We start from the raw sequence: 6000 nt of genomic DNA on the forward strand, positions 1-6000 counted from the left end.
CTCTAATTTCTCCTGTCGTTGGCTCTTTTCTTTGGCTTTATTAGATTCGGCACAGTAAGCTGTTAGGCGGAGTGTCACGCCAACCAGTGTCAACCCCACCTTCTTCTTGGGTTTGATTTGCATTTAAGACTAACACAGTTGTTCAGGCTTCCAGAGGAGAATTATCAGGCTGTGAGGTCCTCTGAGATAATATTTATCAAACTGTCAGCCCGAATCCAAAGTGGAAGTCAAGATCCAAATGGTATTGTAGAATCAAAGTCTTTACAGATAAATAAATAAATAAGGCAAAATAGCAAATAGTGTGCATTTGCAGACTAAGTTGAACTCTAATTAGTGAAATTATAGTTTGGTGCTGTAGTGGGTGGTACGGCACTGCAGAATTAAAAGCTGTTTCACACTGAGGCTTGTGAACCAGCGCCGTCCACCTAGCGCGCTGCCTGCCTGGGGCTGGCTTTCCCCCTTCCCGTCCTCAGCTGCCTCTGCCGTGTTCAGCCTCTGTGTCCAGCAGGCTGAGGGCGGCCAGTCCTCTGCCCCCGCCCCTTCAAGTGGGATGGAAGAGAAACAGGAGAACAAGTGCCTGCTGTATCCCTTGCTCATTCCTCCTTTTCTTACATGTTTCAAAATAGCCCTTTTATTCCATTTGTAGAGCTAGGTGAGCAGAAGCCTCGGGGTGCTTGAGGCCTGCTGCTGATTAAAAGAAAATCCCTTTTCCCCACTCTTAAATCTCTTAACTCGTTTTTCCAAAATTTTTACCACAGTGGTTCTTAAACCTATCTGGGGTAAGAGTCCTTGCAGACTCTAGCGAAAAATGCAAAGCCCAGAGAATACCACAAAAAAATTGAGTTACGGTTTGAGGCTCTTTGAAGCTGGATCAGCTGTACATCTAGCTATTGGATCCATGAGAATCCAAGGTTACAAACATCAGACTATTAAATTAACCATGCATCAACTATGAGACAGAGTCAGAGGGCAATACATTAAAAAGAAAAATAGATATGCTCTTAGGGCACCACTTTTCTTGTCTGCTCATTCTCAACACCAGCATTTTACCTGTAATTTTCAAGTTGAATTCTGCTTGATCCAGCACAATACAAAAGTAAGTTCTTAAATTTGAGGTGTTAATATGACATTGAAAGAAGAATTATTGAAGTTTCCTGAACTCACGCTACGAAATAACTTTACCACTTATTTTAATTGTGCTTTTCTATAAATGTAATGACTGCAATGATATATGGTACATATTTGATATTAACTGTGATTTCTTCTTATTGAAGAATTGACAAAGCAAGTACAGGTGTGGTTAATAGAAATGTCTCTAACCTTATCTAGTCTAGCTTCTTCTATTCCTTGATTATTTTGTTTCCGTGTCATTTAATGATCCTCATTTGCACCCCAAAGGCGTCTCATTATATCAGAGATTCTGGTATTAATTGCATAACATCATGAATCACACTGTCTGCAACAGATCAAAACCAGACAAAGTAGAGCATTTCCATGAGCTCCCCACATTTCAAGTCATTCAGTTCAGGAATATAAGATCGCCCTTTCTCCTTCAATGAGTTTCTGAAGCCACCTGTTACCCTTTCCCAAGAATTGTTCTTTTACCTGGGCTTTGTTTGTATGCGTTCACATCTAGATCGTGGGGATGTAATGGTTAATTTTATGAGTCATCTTGACTGGGCTGCAGGGTGCCCAGATAGCTGGCTAAATATTATTTCTGAGTGTGTCTGTTTTGGGATGAGATTAACATTTGAATTGGTAGACTGAGTAAAGAAGTATGGGCATCATCCAATCCCTTGAGGACCTGAATAGAGCAAAAAGGCAGAGAAAGGGCAAATTTGCTCTTCGTGACTGATTTACTTACTTGAACTGGGACATAGATCTCCTCCTGCCCTTGGACTGGGACTTACCCCGTGGGTTGCCCCAGTTCTCAAGCCGTCGGGTTTGGACTGCAGCTATGTCACCGGCTTCCCTGGGCCTCCAACTTGTAGATAGTAGATCAAAAGACTTCTCAACCTCCACTATCAGATGAGCTAATCCCTCATAATTAACCACTTTCTATATATCTATATTTGTCCTATTAGTTCTATTTCTCTGGAGAACCCTGAATGATACAACACTTGTGATATTCCTAGGAAATTAGAAAACCATGCTAATTTCTTGTTGCATAAATTGGATACCTTAGAACATTCTGATGAAAAAATTATGAACAATAGAGCAAAAGCTTTCACACTGATTTACCTTTTCCCCCTTAAAAAGTCTCCTTGATGTGATCATTAAAATTATGAGAATCCCGGGAGTAGGGTATCAGTCTGTCAGACATTTTTACAAAAATCTAGTGCCTCACAAGAGGATGGGAGGGTAGTAACAGATGAACCAGAGCAGGAGTTTTGCAGAGAAGAGAAACTGGAGAAGGATGCAGAAGCCAGAACAAGTGTCAGCACCCTCGGTCTAAAAACAGCCATCAGTGACCAGAGGAAATGACAAGCTGGGGAGAAGAAGGAAGTTGTCCTGGTGTGGGCTTTTGCACCCAGCACGGCCCTCTTCATTTTCACAGTGTGGAGGGAGAGGCTCCCGCCTACGCCTCGCAGCCTCCTCTGCACCCACACCCGCCTCGTGAAGGTTGCTGCCCAATACCGTTGACCTACACACAGACCCCGGGGTCAGATGTGGGTCAGGAGAGGCCACGAGAGGCTGCCCCACCGCACGCCTGCAGAAGGAGGCCTCTTCAGCTGTCCAGTGTTAGACTCCTAGTCCTTTTTTCTTAAAAAACAGAAAAGCAAGGAATTTATGATTCCCAAAGACAGGTAAATAATATGGATATTTCGGGAAAACTGTTGTATCTAAAGAGAAGGACTAAGATGAATAAACAGAAGTGTTGACCTGGAGAAAAACAAAGCTAATACAAGGAACAGAAAATGTAAAAAAAATAAATAAATAGGGACTTCCCTTGTAGTCCAGTGGTTAAGACTCTGTGCTTCCACTGCAGGGGACACAGGTTCGATCCCTGGTTGAGGAACTAAGATCCCGCATAAATAAAATAAAATAAAGTTTTAAAAAATAAATAAATAAAACAAGATGGAGATAATGCAGTAGGTATTTTATGCATAAAAAAATTGCTATGAAAACGAACAGGCCCGACCACTTGGAGCCATCTCAGCATTGTTGCCTTTCTTGTGCCTCGCATGCAGCCTGGTCACTCCCCTCTGAAATGTCCCTCACACCTTTTCCTCCTCATCATCTCTCTTCCCCAGCTGTCATCCGCCTCTCGCTGGCCGCTGTCAGCACAGCCTAGTGGGCTCTGCACAGCTATTCTGCGTAACCTGCCCAGACATCCCCCACTGGTGGAGTGAGAGGTATCTTCCAGAACCCGATTCTGATCAGCTTCCCCACTCACTTTTCCTCAGTGCCTCCTCAGTTCAGTGAGGTTACGGGCTAGAACCTTGGCCACAGCCCTGAGGCCCCATGAACTGGCCAAGCTCGCCCTCCCTTACCCCCTCTGCACTGAGTCACGTCCAGTGTGATGGGCCTCTTGCTGTCGTGGGGCTTCTGTCTAGGAAATGCTCCCATTTGCCTGGATTCATTTCATCCTTTGATCCTTTCACCTTCATCCACTTGTATTCTTTTATTCTTCAGACCTCAGTTCAAATGTCATGTATTCAGAGAGGCTGAATGGTATGTTTCTCCATCATGATGATATCTTGTCATTTTTCTTTATTTCAGTAATCAGATTTCCAATTGCATATTTATTTGGTTGTTTGTTTTAGATCAATCTTTTCTTAAATACATTATAATATTTAACTCACCAAAATTCTACCTCCATGTGGGAGGACTAATATAATTTACTTATCATTAGATACCTGGAAAAGAGCACAGCAGATGTCAATAAAGGATTTCATACCCATATGATACATGAGTTTTATGAATTCTGTCATTGACCCTGAAAGCCCCATGTTATTCTCACGTTGTCGTTGAAACTGAGGCTCAGCAGTAGTTAGTAGTTTGTCATGGTTTAAGTTGTTCAAATAACACCAATAACCTTTTAAGGTTTATCTCTGATTGTTCAAAAGTTTCACTTTATATTATGCCAAAAGATGTAAGTCCCTCTGGTACATTTCTTCAAATGTGAAAACTGTAGGACACGTCTAATCAGAGAGTCTACGTAAAGAAGGTCCAGAGTCTCACCTTTTCCATCTGAAGGGGGTCCTTCCTTTAACCTCATCTCCTGGGGCAAGATATCACCAAGGGTTCCCTGTACTTGGGATTAACTCCAGAATAAAGGGGCAATGGGGAGAGAGAGCACACCAGGGACCAGTCCTGTCACTTGGGAATTGTCTATACTGTCTCTCAGCTTTGATGTCTCCTTTAGTGAGTGTGACCGACTGGGCAGACTCCGGGGGAGATTATATGCACTAACAGACATACAATTCCTGGCACCTGGTAGGCACTTAGAAAACCTAAGGTCCCTCACCCGATACAATCTATTTCATTTCATCACCATCTCAAAAGTTTGCCGCAAAGTAAATATTCATTTATATGTATTTACATATCAAGCGTAAATATTAAGAAATACCATGTACGGTACAGGTATTTTTAAAATAAACTTTATAAATAATAATTGCCAAGAATCAAGCTATATGCTGCCAGAAACCTTTAGAGTTTTAAGTTGATTTTTTTTAAATCTAGAATAAACAAAGAAAAAATATCCTGAAATACTGAAATTGGAGAGGCAAGTGTTGCTTTTCCGTTCTTTGGACAATAATTGTTTCTTAGTAAAAACCTTAAGGTTTATTCTTAATGGACAGATAAAAATGCCTTGTAATTAAATACATTGTATTAAATGCTTTCTTGAAAACTCTTTTTCTAAATCAGTTTTTTCTTAAATAATATTAGAAGTTCTCTCAATTCTATTTTCTTTGCTACACAAATATTTTTTACATATAGCAAAAAATATGTAAATATATTTAAATGTGAATTTAATATGGCTTATTTTGTTTCTATTGCCTGCTAAAGACATATTACACCACATGAAAATTCTTTCTTAAATACAGTGTGCTTTTCCATAGAATGAAATTGTAATGTGAATGAGGTTAGAACAATTGCTTATGGTTTTACAATAAAAACATAGATTTAATTTTATGGTTAAATTTTAAATTTGAAACCACTATGACATAACTGTGTGTATTTTCCAGTTTTATTTTTTTGAGGACCTAGTGAGTATATCTCTATGTGCAGATGTATACAGAGAGATATAACCTCAGAACACAAGAAGTTCTCAGCAGATACAGATGTGCACCTCAGTTTCATAATCAAATAGAAATATTTAAGTACTAGGAATCAATTTAACCACCTTCTCTGGGAAAGAAAACTGTCAAAATTGGTAAAGCTCTTTGAGACTGTCTTTAAAGCTCATTGATGCTGTAAAATCTTCCATAATCACTTATTTGATCTCTAAGAACTTTGATAATCTCTGCATCACTTTTTTCCCCCTCAAGAAGGCAATAATTTACAATTGTCATTTTTTAAACAGGCTTTATGAAGGTAAATGTCTTTACTAAAATAAAGGCATTAAATTAAAACTTCTATCTTAAACCACATGCTTCACTTGAAGATGTCCATGATTTCTAATTTGTTAGGACTTCTGCTTGATTATATAACTACCCTCCTAGAGAGTAAAATCTCCTTGCATCTTTTGACAGTTTCTAGCCTGTGACGCAAAATGAAGAGTTAAATGCATTCTATTTATTGTTATTGTTAGCATTATTACTCAGGGTGTTTTTATTCCTGATTAGCGATGGCTCCTGACAGAATCTGACGTATCACGCTGTCAGGAAAGGGGTAAACAGGTGCTCAGGGGACGTGTCGCAGACTCACTGAGGCAAATTGGCAGAGGGAGGCCTGTCAGAAGCAATCACGCTAACGCCCACGTCTCTATTCACTGTGAGCGGAGACGTTCGGCAGACAGGGCTGGAGACTTCTGGTGACACTGCTCGTGCAGGG

This window comes from Eubalaena glacialis, chromosome 2 (genome assembly GCF_028564815.1).
Source record: "Eubalaena glacialis isolate mEubGla1 chromosome 2, mEubGla1.1.hap2.+ XY, whole genome shotgun sequence".
Classification (NCBI taxonomy): Eukaryota; Metazoa; Chordata; class Mammalia; order Artiodactyla; family Balaenidae; genus Eubalaena; species Eubalaena glacialis.